Source organism: Rutidosis leptorrhynchoides, chromosome 9, assembly GCF_046630445.1.
Source record: "Rutidosis leptorrhynchoides isolate AG116_Rl617_1_P2 chromosome 9, CSIRO_AGI_Rlap_v1, whole genome shotgun sequence".
Lineage (NCBI taxonomy): Eukaryota > Viridiplantae > Streptophyta > Magnoliopsida > Asterales > Asteraceae > Rutidosis > Rutidosis leptorrhynchoides.
Window position 1 is genome coordinate 224,669,524 of NC_092341.1, and position 16,217 is coordinate 224,685,740.

The following is a 16,217-nucleotide window of genomic DNA, read 5'->3' on the forward strand; positions in this document are numbered from 1 at the left end:
TCACCCACTTGCTAATCCTTGTATTAGGAAAGCACACGTCCAGTTTACTTGTCCCGTATATTACCTTTCAGTAAACTACCATCCGGTTGTAAAGGAAAGCGATGAACAAGCAACTGTTAAGGCAATGTCTAATGACATGCTTTTGAATATGGTCCACAACGTTTCGGATGCTATTACTATCCTTTGTAGGAGCAATAGTAAAGATCATCCTATAATTTTTTGGTCTGGCACAAGGTCCTGTCTTCGACCATACTATGCAACCACCATTCTTACGGTTGACACCCGATTTGATTCAGGTGACCTAATGAATTCTGATGAATTCTCAGGATTTTATGTTCAATGGTAATGAACGCATTGAAAATAGGTTTTCAGAAAACAAATCGGTTTTAATTTGATCAAAATATTTTCTCGTTCAAGCTCGAGTTTAGATATCATCGAATTCCTTGAGTTTGTAATTCTCAATCTTTAAGGTCAATCTCAAGGATTGAGTAATATCAGGCTTAAATGCTGATTTTTAATCTTTTAGGAGATTATCCTTTCTGGGGGTCTGATTCATTAGTCTTATCAAGCTAATTTGCACGGCGCCCTCCCCATTTTACGAGACAGATCCTCTCATGGTTAGGATAAGTCTGACCACTTGACGACCCTGTTTGATGTTGAGGTCCGTGGATTTCCAGCTGATTTTCGAGAAAACTTTTCAAGGTTTTTCGTAGACTCTACAACTGGTCTGGACGACAACTTCCTGACCTAAATCAAGAAGCGCATTTCTTTTTCTGAAGACTTTACTTCATTTTAATGATAGAATTGATTCATCGTGTAGATCCATCTTTTCTTTCATTTATATTACAATTTAATGGGTAAAACAAATTTATACAGCCCAAAGCAAAAGTACCTGCAATAAACTTCGTACAAACATGTGATAACAGTTCATATATATTGACAAATCTCCCCACACTTGGCTTTTTTTTATGCGTCTTTTTATTTCTAATAAATAAATTCAAGCGTTTTAGTTGTTTCTCAATTTATGTCCTTATTTTAGGGTAACAATAATTTCGGTACCCACACCTAGTTTTATCGTTCATAAACATATTAAACAAGATTTGAATTCATTTAGTTAAAAAAAATTTAAAATTTTCACAAAATTTAGAAAATAAGCCTAGTGTAAACCCGAGAGAATTTATAACTCCTCCCCACACTTGAGATCATGCAATGCCCTCATTTGCAATGAAATCAGACAAGATAAAATTCATGAGGGCAATTAGAATAGAAAGGGAGTTAAAACCTCTTTAGCTAAAAAGCCGTAACTTGCGAGTTTTCTGTTTAATCTGTTGATGTTGATTTGTTCGTCATCCCAAAATTTCTGTCATCATTTCATATGTTTTGCCAAAAATTGGTTGCTTTTGCTGAACTAAATTTCAGTCTTTGAAAATGCGTCTTTTACCCTTATTAATACATAAAATAAACTACAAACATATATACATATTTTTGAAGTTTGGTATATTACCCCACATTCATATAATATTTTTAGCATACTTTAGATCAATAATATTAAAATAATGACAACAATTTTTTTTGCCCCGTCCTTGGGTAAAGCAATTTCGGTTCTACGACCTAGTTTTCAACTCACGACGAATTTTAGAAATCAATTTTTTAAGCTTAATGAAATAAAGTAAATTTTGTTTTTAAATCACAAAAAATTTAAATTTAAAAAGCATATTAATTTCATACAAAACTAAAAAAAAATTCAGAATGGAGGGAGAAGACTAGTTCTTTAGTGTCTGCTAGCGAAAAAGACCAATCGGGCTCCACTCTTGAAATAATTTGAAACGTTTTAAGAAGGCGAGTGGTTAGCTAAAAATACCCTGAATTTATTTTTCCTTAGGGTAGAATGTGATGTCATCTCTTTCAGTGTTGTTGAACCCTTCATAATAGAATTTAAGTCTGTGACCATTCACATTGAAAATACCACCATTCTTGTCATATAACTCTACGTATCCGGATGGAAATGCTTGTTTTACTTCATAAGGTCCCCTCCATTGGGACTTAAGTTTCCCAGGTGAAAACTTAAAACGTGATTGAAAAACTAGAACTTTGTCCCCTGGTTCAAATGCTTTCTTCTCTTTTAAGCGAGCCTCGTGCCATTTCTTAGTTCTCTCTTTGTAAGATCTCGAGTTTTCATATGCTTGAAGTCTTAGCTCGTCTAATTCATGCAATTGTAAGAATCGATTTTCTCCGGCTTCCACAAGGTCCGTATTACATTCTTTTAGTGCCCAATACGCCTTGTGTTCAACCTCGACATGTAGATGACATGCCTTACCATATATTAATCGGAAAGGAGTGGTACCAATGGGAGTTTTGAATACGGTTCTAAATGCCCACAACGCATCATCTAGCTTTCGATGCCAGATTTTTGGATTATTCTTAACCGTTCTTTCTAAAATTCGTTTAAGACCTCGATTTGTGTTTTCAACTTGGCCACTCGTTTGAGGGTGGTAAGAAGTTGAGAAACGATGATTAACTCCATACTTTTTAAGTACTTTCTCGAGTAATTGATTTGTAAAATGAGTTCCACGATCACTTATTAATGCTTTTGGAAGTCCGAATAGTGAGAAAAGGTTTTTGAGAAAGCTGACAACAACTCGAGCATGGTTAGTGGGTAGAGCTTTTGCTTTAGCCCATTTAGAAACATAATCGACTACTACGAGAATGTATTTGCATTTGTTAGAGGCGGGGAATGGACCCATAAAGTCAATACCCCAAATGTCAAATACTTCGCATACTAGGATGCTTTGTTGTGGCATTTCGTCTCTCTTGGAGATATTTCCAGATCTTTGACAAGCATCACAGGTTTTTACCATATTATGTGCATCTTTGAAAATTGTAGGCCAGTAAAAACCTGAGTCAAAGACCTTCTTAGCTGTATAGCTTGGTCCGAAATGTCCACCAGCCGGTCCTTGATGACAGTGCTCTAGAATTTGTTGAGCTTCTTTACCGTATACACATCGACAAATAACTTGATCTGCTCCTATACGAAAGAGATTAGGGCTTTCCCAGAAGTAAAACTTTAGATCAGCGAAAAATTTCTTCTTTTGCTGATAGGTTTGATTTTTAACAAGAATTTCTGCCGCTAGATAATTGGCAAAGTCCGCAAACCATGGAATTTCTTCTTCCGTTTTAATTTTCATAAGGAACTCGTCTGAAAAAGTATCGTGAATAACAGATTCTTCGAGTGATTATAAGTTAGGATTTTTAAGACGAGATAAGTGATCTGCAGCGAGATTTTCAGCACCCTTTTTATCCTTGGTTTCAATGTCGAATTCTTGTAGGAGAAGAATCCAACGAATTAGTCTAGGTTTAGCATCTTGCTTTTTGAATAAGTACTTTAGGGCTGAATGATTGGTATAAACAATTGTTTTAGATAACACTAGGTAAGATCTAAACTTATCGAAAGCAAAAACTACTGCAAGAAGCTCCTTCTCAGTAGTTGTGTAATTCAACTGAGCTCTTGTAAGTGTTTTACTTGCGTAGTAGATTGGTTGAAATTTGTTATCTTGACGTTGACCTAAAACAGCTCCCAGCGCGAAATCACTAGCATCACACATTAGCTCGAAAGGTTTGGACCAGTCGGGTGATACCATGATGGGTACATTCGTAAGTTTCTCTTTCAGAATGGAGAAAGCATTTAGACATTCGTTGTTGAAATCGAATGTACTTTCTTTCTCAAGAAGTTTAGTCATGGGTCGAGTGATTTTGGAAAAGTCCTTTATGAATCGCCGATAGAATCCCGCATGACCAAGGAAACTACGAATTCCTTTAACATTAGTTGGGGGAGGAATTTTTGAAATAACGTCTATCTTAGCTTTGTCTACTTCTATTCCAGCTCGAGAAATCTTGTGTCCTAAAACAATGCCTTCCTTCACCATGAAGTGGCATTTCTCCCAGTTTAAAACAAGATTTGATTCTTCACAACGAATTAGCATTCGTTCAAGGTTTGAGAGACATGAGTTGAAGGAGTCTCCAAAAACAGATAAATCGTCCATAAAGACTTCTATACTTTCTTAAATCATGTCATGAAAAATTGCCATCATACACCTTTGGAAGGTGCCTGGTGCGTTGCATAATCCGAATGGCATTCGTCGGTAGGCAAAAGTACCAAATGGACAAGTAAATGTGGTCTTGTCTTGGTCTTTTGGATCAATTGGAATTTGAAAATAACCGGAGAATCCATCAAGGAAATAGTAGTAATCTTTTCCCGCCAAACTTTCTAGCATTTGGTCGATAAATGGTAGCGGAAAATGATCTTTCCTTGTAGCGTCGTTTAGACGACGATAGTCTATACAGACTCTCCACCCAGTGACTGTTCTTGTAGGAACGAGTTCGTTCTTATCATTTAGAATAACAGTCGTACCCCCTTTCTTGGGTACTACTTGTACAGGACTTACCCACGGGCTATCGGATATAGGGTAAATTAACCCGGCATCAAGTAATTTGATAACCTCCTTTTTGACAACTTCTTTCATGTTAGGGTTTAACCTCCGTTGCCTTTGTACCACGGGTTTAAAATCTTCTTCCATTAGAATTTTGTGAGTACAATAAGCAGGGTTAATACCTGGAATATCAGTTGTTTTCCAAGCAATTGCCTTTTTGTGGGTTTTTAAAATAGACATTAACCTACCCTTTTCGTCATTGGAAAGTTTTGATGAAATTATGACAGGTAATTGTGACGTTCCTTGGAGATAAGCATACTCCAAATGTTCCGGGAGTTCTTTAAGTTCCAAGGTGGGTGGTTCTTCCAAGGAAGATTTTATTCGGAACCTATTACCATCGGTAATTTCTTCAAAAGGTTCATCTTCCCCTAGAATTTCTTCTTTTATGTATTCTTCATCAGTGACTACCTTCAACAGCTTGTCTAACTCTATATCGACATCAAAATCTTCACCTTCACCTATCGGGGTGAAATCTGAGGTGTCGACATTTAATAGTTCTTGTAGTTCTTCCTCAATACAACAATCAACAATGTCTATTCGGAAACATTCGTCATCAGGAGACATAGGGTGTTTCATAGCCTTATCTATGTTCAATATAATTCTATCCTCCCCCACACCTAAGCTGAGATTTTTCTCTTTTACGCGCACAATTGCGTCTGCAGTATTTAGAAAGGGACGCCCTAGAATTAGGGGAACCTTACTATCTTCTTCCATTTCAAGAACAACGAAATCAGCAGGAAAGATTAAGTGATTTACTTTAACCGGTAGGTTTTCAGCAATGCCAGTAGGATAGTTGTATGTTTTATCAGTTAATCGTATACACATCCTAGTTGGTTTTAAATCACCTAAGTTCAATTTTAAGTACAAGGAGTGAGGCATAAGGTTAATGCTTGCTCCTAAATCAGCTAATGCATCGTACATTACTGAATCTCCCACCAGACAAGGAATGATGAAACTTCCAGGATCTCCAAGTTTTGGTGGCAAATTTTGCTTTTGTAAAATTGCCGAACATTCCTCATTAAGGAATGTGGTTGAAACTTCTGCATATTTTCCTTTGTCTGCTATAAGATCTTTGATAAACCTTCCATAATTCGGCATGCCTGCAAGAACATCTACAAGCGGTACATTTATACAAATTTGCTTAATCATGTCAGCAAATTTGTTGTATTGTGCTTGTAATTTATCTTTCTTCAAACGTTGTGGATATGGAATTGGAGGTTTGTATACCTCCAATGGTGGTTGATTTTGAGTCTTTGGTGCACTTGTGGTTGGCATCGTATTTTCTTCCACCACAGGTTCGTTTTCTTGTGAAACATGAATAGGAGTGAGAGGCTTTGGAATCTCTGGGTTAATGATTAACCCAGTTCGCGTAGTGATAGAATTAACTTGTGAAATATTACTTGAATTTTGAGTTTCCTTACCCTTAGGGTTTGGTTGCGTGTTGGATGGTAAAGTTCCCGATTGCCTTTCAACAAGCAATTGGGATATTCTTCCCATATCTCTTTCAAGATTTTGAATTGACGCTTAATGATTCCTTTGTACTTGCTCGTTTTCCATTTGGGATTGATGTAATTGTCTCTTCACTTGCTCATTCGTTTCTGTTTGACTTTTGACAAAATTCATCATAACTTCTTCAAAGTTAGATTTCTTCTCTACTGGCTGCGTGTTATGATTTTGTTGTTGATACGGTAATTGAGGTAACGGTTGTTGTTGAAAATTTTGTTGAGGTGGAAATGGAGGTTGGTTTCTATTGAAAAAGCCAGGTGGTCCATTTCTTTGAAAAGCAAAATTCTTTGGGTTTTGATATCCTGGGTTTGCAGGTTGATAATTAGAATTCCCTCCTTGAAAATTGCCTTGTCTTTGATTGGCCATAAAATTAACTTGTGCTACTGAGTTCATTGGCCGATCATTGATATCACAATCTTTCGTGAAATGTGGCTGTCCACAGATTTCACATCCTACTTGCAATGCTAAAACTGTTGAATTTAGTTTCTCTATTTCTCTTCCAAACTTTTTGAATTGATTCGACAGTGAAGCTATGGTTGTGTTGCTATCTTCATTTTCTTCAAGGCTTGCCACCGTCCTTCTAGGTAGTTGATCTCTAGACGGTGTCCATTCAAAATTATGAACTGACATATCTTCTAACATGTCATACGCTTGATTTGGTGATTTGTACATAAATACCCCTCTAGCGGAGGAATCTAATATACCACAAGTATGTTCATCAATGCCATGATAAAAAGTTTGTACTATTTGCCCTTTTTGCAATCCGTGTTGCGGACAATTTCGTAACATTCTTTTTAATCTTTCCCATGCATCATAAAGAGTTTCATCCGACTTTTGTTTAAAAGTGGTGATTTCAGTTCTAAGTCTTTCGGCTTTTACCGGTGGGAAAAATCGGGTAATGAATATTTCTCTTAATTCGTTAAAAGTTGTGATAGAATCAGGTTTTGATGCTTTCAACCATGCTTTTGTGTCTCCGATTAACGAGTACGGAAAAGTTCTTAACTTAAATGCATCTGAAGAAACATCTTTGTTTTTGTACAGTTCACATAAATCTTCAAAAGCTTCTAAATGTTCTATCAGATTATTATTAAGTCTTCCGTCGAATTGGTTTTCACGAACCATGTGCATAAACTGCCCCTTAACTTCCCAGTTTTCAGCCTCAATTTCAGGTCTTCTTATAGGTGCAAGTGAGAGAGGGGGAACTGTGACAACACGGAAATTTCCAACCAAATTTAAACTTTATCTTTATATTATTCCGACACGATAAGAAAAGTTTGTTAAGCTAAATCTCAAGAATTTTAAATTGTGTTCATACATTCATTATAACCTCGACCAAATTCCGACGATTCACGAACCGTTATATATAAATAAATATGTATATATATATATATATTATAACTTGAGAATGTTAATAAAGTATTAAACGTATAATACTTTACATGAACGCATTTGTTTCAATATGTTTATCGATGGAATTAGAAGATAATATCAAATGATTGATTAATCAGATACATTATGATATGATTACGGGTCTATGTTATGAGGTCCACTGTGATTTAAGAAATCTATTCTTTTTGACATCATTCGGAAAATGATAAAGTGATTTATAAGTAAGAACGTGAAGTGTAAAAAATTTAGATGTTGGATATTGACAAGTTAAGTAACTCGACATTTTTCATTAAGATGATTTCATACGTTTATTTAACCTTTGAACTTTATCCCATGCTTCACCAACAAACTGTAATTTAAAAACTTGAAACCTATTATGAATATATATGATTCTATTTTTTTAAAACATTTTATGATATAACGATTTCCATTATTTTAATCTTTAAACAAAATGATTCTTAAAAATATATTTGGTTTTGGAAAATAAAATTTTTATATTTATTTGATTTAGTTTCAAACGTACAAAAACGTTTTCAGATTAAAAAAAAACTTTATTATTAAAACGTATATAACTTTTATAAATATCTAGAACCACTTTTGACAACTCATTACTTAACCAGTATGATAAAGATAACGATATTTATATTTTATTTTATTAAATATATATAATGATTTAAATTAATATTATATATATTTATACGCGTATTATACGTACATAGTTTTATACTTTTACTATACTTAAACTTTACCTTTACTTTATTTTTACTTTACTTTAACTTTAATAATTCACTTTAATAATTCATACTTTAATAATTCACTTTAATAATTCATACTTTAATAATTCACTTTAATAATTCATACTTTAATAATTCACTTTAATAATTCATACTTTAATAATTCACTTTAATAATTCATACTTTAATAATTCACTTTAATAATTCATACTTTAATAATTCACTTTAATAATTCAAAAATCTATTATAAATAGAATTCAATAGGTTTCATTATTTCATAGAAACTTAAAAATATTTTTCTCTAAACTCTCTCAATCGATTTACATATATATATTTACTCTGTATTATTTCAAGATATTATTAGTATACATAAAATATTACGTCAGAGTGCTGTCTGAGTGATTTCGAAATTGTTTTTCGAGTGGGATTGGATTAAGGAAATTATGGGTTATAGCTATGGAGGTGATTGGGTATGGTTCATGGGTATGCTCGTGAGGTCATTATAGTGTTTATCATCTCCGTTGCGTCTACGTACCTTTCCTGCAATATTGAATCTCAATATTGATACGTGAGTACTCATAATTTAACTTTTACATACTAATAGTGTATCCCTGACTAGTGCTCGAGTATATAGGATTATGCATGTTTGTACTTTTGATATTGCCTTTAGTTAGGTTATGTTGAATCCTGAATTAGTTATATATGCGACTGAGATAAGGTATAAGATATGCATGTCGTTGGAAAGCTAGGGAAAAATTAAGAACTTTTCATTTAGATATCGAATGATTTCGATGAACGGATTTGAAGTTATAGTCCATCGAATTTTTGTATTATTATTAAAAATGATTATTATTATCGTCGTTATTATCATCGTTCTAGTTTTATCTTATTATTATTATTATTATCTTTATCAATAAAAGGATTTATCATTAAAAAATTGTTATTTTTTTTATTATTACTATCGTTATTATCGTTAAAGTTATAATTAGTATTATTATTATTATCTAATTATTATTATTATTATTATTATTATTATTATTATTATTATTATTATTATTATTATTATTATTGGTATTATTATTATTATCATTATCATTATTAATATATATATCATTATTTAAAAATGGTTATTGTTATTGTTAATATTATTATTACTATATTATCATTAAGATAATTATTAGTATTATCGTTAATAATGTTATAGTAACTAACATTATTAATATTAGTGTAATTAAAACAAATATTTGTAACACCTAATTATTTTGATTACTATTATTATCATTATTACGAACACGATATAAAAGATGATTAAAAGCAATTAAACGAAATGATTAGGAAATAATGGGTAAGAGTATCATGATGAAATTAAAATATTATAAGATATTTTTTTAGATAAAATTATCGTTCTTATTATTTTTATCATTACTATTATTATTAAAATTATCGTTAGTATTAAAACTATCATTTTAATAAAAATTATCATTTTAATAGAAATGTCATTGTTACTATAAAATATCATTATTATTATTATTATTTTAAATAGAATTATTATTTTAAAGATAATATTAAAAATTATCGTAAATATTAAAGTTATCATAATTAGAATTATCGTTTTATCATAATGTCACCTTAGTAGTTATAAATATTGATATTTTTATAATAATAATTATTATTACAAAATAATACAACTTTTACTTACTATCATTATAGATATTATTTTATCAAATAAATATTTGATACAAACATATTTTGCTACGTGTAATAACTTACTTTAATAATACCTATCATATTATCTTTATAATATTAAATGAACCCTATAAATTTTATTACTTAATATATATAAAAGTATATTTTATTATATAAATATAATATAAAATTTTATTTATTAATAAATAAATTATATTATTTACTCTAATAAATCTTTTAAAAATATTTAAAAATATAAAACGACGATATTTAAACTATATATTAATCATGTATAGATTTTTGGAAATTATTTTGAGTCAAATTTACTTTTGTTGACTTTTGCATATTAGTCTCGAGCATTAGGATTGTGGTACACTATGACTTGACCCAATTTGTTAGACAAATATTGACCAACACATAAATATATATAATTAATTTAGGTTCGTGAATCCGAGGCCAACCTTGCACTTGTTCAATGACGTTATATGTATTTTTACTACGAAATACAGTATGGTGAGTTTCATTTGCTCCCTTTTACTCTTTACATTTTTGGGGCTGAGAATACATGCAAATGTTTTATTAACTGTTTTACAATAATTAGATGCGTGAGTTTCATTTGCCTTTTTACCCTTTATATCTTTGGGACTGAGAATACATGCGCTTTTATAAATGTTTGACGAAATAGACACAAGTAATTGAAACTACATTCTATGGTTGAATTATTGAAATCGAATATGCCCCTTTTTATTAAAGTCTGGTAATCTAAGAATTAGGGAACAGACACCCTAATTGACGCGAATCCTAAATATAGATCTATTGAGCCTAACAAACCCCATCCAAAGTACCGGATGCTTTAGTACTTCGAAATTATATCATGTCCGAAGGAGGATCCCGGAATGATAGGGGATATTCTTATATGTATCTAGTTAATGTCGGTTACCAGGTGTTCACCATATGAATGATTATTTTTGTCTCTATGCATGGGACGTATATTTATGAGAACTGGAAATGAAATTCTTGTGGTCTATTAAAATGATGGAAATAAATGATTATGATAAACTAATGAACTCACCAACCTTTTGGTTGACACTTTAAAGCATGTTTATTCTCAGGTGTCAAAGAAATCTTCCGCTGTGCATTTGCTCATTTTAAAGATATTACTTGGAGTCTTTCATAGCATATTTCGAAGAACGTTGCATTCGAGTCATTGAGTTCATCAAAGATTATTATTAAATCAATTTATAGTTGGATAGTGGATATTATGAAATGGTATGCATGCCTGTCAATTTTCGATGTAAAGAAAGTTTGTCTTTTAACAACGAATGCAATGTTTGTAAAATGTATCATATAGAGGTCAAATACCTCGCAATGTAATCAACTATTATGAATCGTTTATAATGTATATGAACGGGTCCTTTCAGTTGGTATCAGAGCGGTGGTCTTAGCGAACCAGGTCTGCATTAGTGTGTCTAACTGATAAGTCGATAGGATGCATTAGTGAGTCTGGACTTCGACCATGTCTGCATGTCAAAAGTTTTGCTTATCATTTTGTGTCGAAAATTAACTACTTATCATCCTCAGGAATTTACCTGCTTATCATTTTTAGTCTAAGACACGTCTTGCTGTATTGATTGCATGAATAGTGTATAGACAAAAATTCATATCTTAGCATATCTGCTAAATCATATCTTATCGTATCTGTTACTTTAAACTTTGCCTGACATATCCCGCAAAGTCCTCCGTGATCTACGAAATCTTTTGATCTATATATATATATATATATATATATATATATATATATATATATATATATATATATATATATATATATATATATATATATATATATATATATATATATATTCTATGTAATTAGAATACCATCCGTTAGCCAAAATCATTTCATATCAAAAAAAAAAAAATCCTTTATCCAATCGTACGAAATGGAATTCGTCATCAGTTCAAGTCACTCAGATTCCGAAATGGAATCCCATTCAAGCTCCGAAAGCAGTGTGACCGGAATAGATCAACCAATCAGTCATCACCTATTCTGGATGAATTGGGGATGGGTTCGTAGCCTCCTCAATCATTGGAGACAAGAAGAAGGTGATCCTTTCCATCCACCACATTGCCCTCTTGACGAAGAACCTGAAGCACTTACCGGCGAACCTGTCCGAAACACCATTTTCTCACTCATTTCCAGAGTATCTCGTCACGATTATATATTTCATCAAATTTTAGATTTTATTTATCCGCTCGTCCGAACCGACAATCACCCCGGTGTAATAGAAGAAGTCAACGAACTTCGCGCTCGGGTAGTGGCTTTGGAGAATATGGTGCAGAGATTACAAACACCAGCAGCAGCACCAGCAGCATAATCAGTACCACCATCATCAACGCCAACAGTACCATTACCATCTCCAACCACAACCGCGTTGTAAACCTCAACTTCACAATCTGTCCCACTAGCATCAACGTCATACGCACCATAGATACCAAGGAGTACCAACAACAATAACTGATGAAGTATTAATTCATAACTTCATTGGAGAAACATTCCACGGCGATTATATAATCTCTAAAGTCTTAGAGATTATCTAATCTAGCCCTAACCATAAATCAGTTAAGCGAACCAAAATGATAGAAGGAAGAGTAGAAACCCTGACAAAAATGGTGTGTGATTAACAAGTTAAACTTGTTTTACCAACAGCATCAACAGTACCGTTAACGTCACCAGCATCGTCAGTACAGTCAACATCAGAATCAACAACACCTATAATATCACAAACTCCGTCAGTTCAAGAATCACTGTGGACATCATTACGAATCAATAACGTGTATATTGTATCAACAAGTTATGAAGAATTAACTCATTCCCTCTGAAGAAATTATATATATATTTTATATATATATTTTTTGAAATAAAAAAAATAAATCTTTCCGTGCTAAGCTATTGTGTGTGAATCTTAACTACTCGGTTAATTCATATTACAAATATGCAATAATGTACGTCCCTCGCCCGCGACTTAACCATCGTTAACTACAATCTCTGTCTCAATTCAACAAATTCCAATTCCTAATAAATCAAGTATATATTTCATTTTACACTTCATCATTGATGTAACCGAAACTTTTCAGATAACATCATTCGTACTTTGCGAAGTTCACAAGAATTTAACGAAAACCAACATCATACATCAACAAATAACGAAGTATTGATTCATAATTTCAATGTCATTAAAGAAATACTGCGTAAAAGTTATGTACTTTTTAAAGCCTTTAGGGATTATTCAATTCTAGTTTCAACCGTAAATCAAATGAGTTTAATTTAACATTAACTCATTAAATCTATGTTACATCTGAAGAAAATATACATATATATATTTTTATAAAGACTGTAATAAAATTCTTTTGTACAAAATATTAATTGTGAAATTTTTTTTAACGGGTAGGTAATACCCGAGAGATATATAAATTCACAATTAATATGTTACATTCTTCGAATCTGATTCAGCAAATCATCCATTATACTCCATACTTTCACAACAATATACATTCTTTTATAGAAATCAAAACAACCATACTCATTCAAAATTTAATTACATATTCTGATTTTGAAATCTCAAAATTCAACTTGAAATATGACCAAAATCATCACTCTTAGATCCTTACATCTTTCACAAGCTATATTTTGACTTCAAAACTGTGTTAGAATATCAAATGTATGTTAACGATTACAATCTGTGTTCAAACCCTTCGAAAATTTCTGAAGACACTTCAAATAATGAGCAATCAAGATGATGATCCAACCACATATTACCCACAGTTATGTACTTAAAAAGCTCTCGAAACCAAAGTCATAATTCAACACATATCTGTGTCAGATCTTTTGGCATTTATTAGCAAAAATAACCTTGCAATTCCTTTGCAAAGTAGCAAATTATATCACAGCACCAGCAAGACAACTTCGATTTTTTCATTCGGAGTAGCCTTATCATAATTTTGATATATGTGATTACCCTTTTGTTACCGGAGAACCTTTCATATTCCACCACATTAGCAATAAACTTACCAACAACTTCACTGATCTTGGGCATTCCGAAGAATCTTTATATTTATCGAAACCTCATCATTTACTCATCTGCCTCTTGTAACGAGAATTGCCATACGAATCATTGGGAATTAGCAATCAGTATTTTGAAATCTCACAGCATGTTGACGCCAACAGTTATACATAACGTCTATTTCCAAGGCTTACATACTTCGAATGTGAAGTTTTTGAAAAACACTCTGAACCGCGAACTAGTTCTCGAAATGCTGATGAAGCAACAAAAACTGTAAACGACCTTAGCAGTAAAAAGTTTGATGATAAAGATTAGTGTATTAACAAAGCTCAGAAATAGAGAAGTTTTGGAACTGGAAAACGGATTGAGCAAAGTATGAAGGAGGCTGTGGACAAATCACAAAGACTGAACCTGCCTTCAAAGGATCCAAATGATTCAGTACCTACTGAAGTCATTAATGAATACCTTGCTCCTGACTCTAAACCCCTGCGGACAATATTCTTCATCATCCTCTGATATTAGAAATTCTAAAATATCATCATATCTTTCATTATAAATATCCTCCATATTTCTGAAGATATTTTCTTAATTTTTCTTATTTGAAATCATTTATCTCTTTGCGCTATCTGTATTACATCAAAAAGGAAACTGTTTAGTTCCTATACTCTGTAAACCTTTGAGTTTAAAATATGAATATTTTTGAAGTAGTATTGGAAACTGAAGCATGAGTTAGTATAATATAATGACACTTGATCAACGTGATTATATTACAGTAATTCATGCTGAGTTTCTAAATGGAACGTGATGATTCACAGATCATAACATCATCATGTGCCATGTTATACGACTCTTGTATTCTATTTAACCTCTAAAATATCAAGAAAATATTTCTTGATGATTCGGCCTTTTCCAAGGTATTCTAGTAATTTGACAAGTCAAGATCGTGCCATCACAATTTCCTTCCTAGAACATTAATAATGTTCATTCTGAAATTCATATCTGTGAATTCTGGACCATTACAAGCGGTGCTTAATCGCAAGAAGAAGAAACGAAAGGACAAAACTCCGAAATAGAAATTGGGGTATAAATTGCAGCAAATAAAAGAGAGCATTAACTGTGAATGATAATGATTATAGAAGACAGAAGCAGAGACTTTGAAATATAAGGGAACATATAAAGCCCAACGACAAATCAAAAATTATAAACCATATATATCGATGCATATAGCAATATAAAGACACGGGAGAACTAGAAACACTATAAACCCAAGAGTATAGTAGAAGTAAATAGATTCTTCCGGCGGTAGATGAAAAAGAAGAATGACCGATATGAAAGTTATAAGTATATCGAGAATCAGAACTGGATGGAGCATATTGATGAACACTTTAAAATATGAGTTGAGGGGGAAAGAATATAAGGTGATGAAACATGACTAGGAACTTAGAAATCAACAGATTTAACTTACACAATGACGGAATAACTGAATCAAACCCTCTAGTAAATAGGTTAAGCTTTTTGGGATTAATTTAGTCATACCATAACTAAATCAAGTGTGATTAGATCAACACCTAGAGCTATTATTCACCACCTGGGTGATTTGGACTGAGAGAGAGAATCGGAGGATCTCACTAGATCTGAGTGTGTGTAACAAATGAGAGGCTTAACCTAAAATGAAGAACATAAGACTTTATATACCCCTGCTGTTGACTCACCCATACGATTCATTCATCACACGTACGAGTTGGCTTCATCAGTCGTACGGGTGATCACTCACTCATGTCTTCTCATTTAGGTTGTAATTGTGACTTAGCTCAGCATCAACCGTGCGTATGAGCTTATCAGCCGTACTAGTGAGGCTTCACTCGTACGTCTGACTAAGTCTAACATATTCAAACATCTAAATCTCGTTCCTGCAGTTCCTGTAACCACATACAAACACGGATAGGATAATAACGAGCAATCATGGTGGCCTGTAAACTGTTGTACCTACAATGGACATGGGTAGTGTAGTGACCCGAACTTTTCCATGTTTATATATAAATTAATTAAGATTGATATTTACATGATTAAATGTTTCCAACATGTTAAGCAATCAAACTTGTTAAGACTTGATTAATTGAAATATGTTTCATATAGACAATTGACCACCCAAGTTGACCGGTGATTCACGAACGTTAAAACTTATAAAAACTATACGATGACATATATATGGTTATATATATAGTTAACATGTTTTTATTATAAGTATGTATCTCATTAGGTATTTTAACAATGAGTTATATACATAAAAATGAGACTATTAATTTAAGAAACTCGAAAACGATATATATAACGATTATCGTTATAACAAC

The 16,217-nt window shown here is 32.4% G+C and overlaps 1 non-coding gene across 1 annotated transcript; it reads left to right on the plus strand.

The window, feature by feature from the left end:
• The first annotated feature begins 6,753 nt into the window (after positions 1 to 6,753).
• LOC139869668 (small nucleolar RNA R71) lies at positions 6,754 to 6,860 on the plus strand. The gene has a single exon (XR_011766252.1). It is a non-coding gene; the product is annotated as a small nucleolar RNA R71 (small nucleolar RNA).
• The last annotated feature ends 9,357 nt before the right edge of the window (positions 6,861 to 16,217 follow it).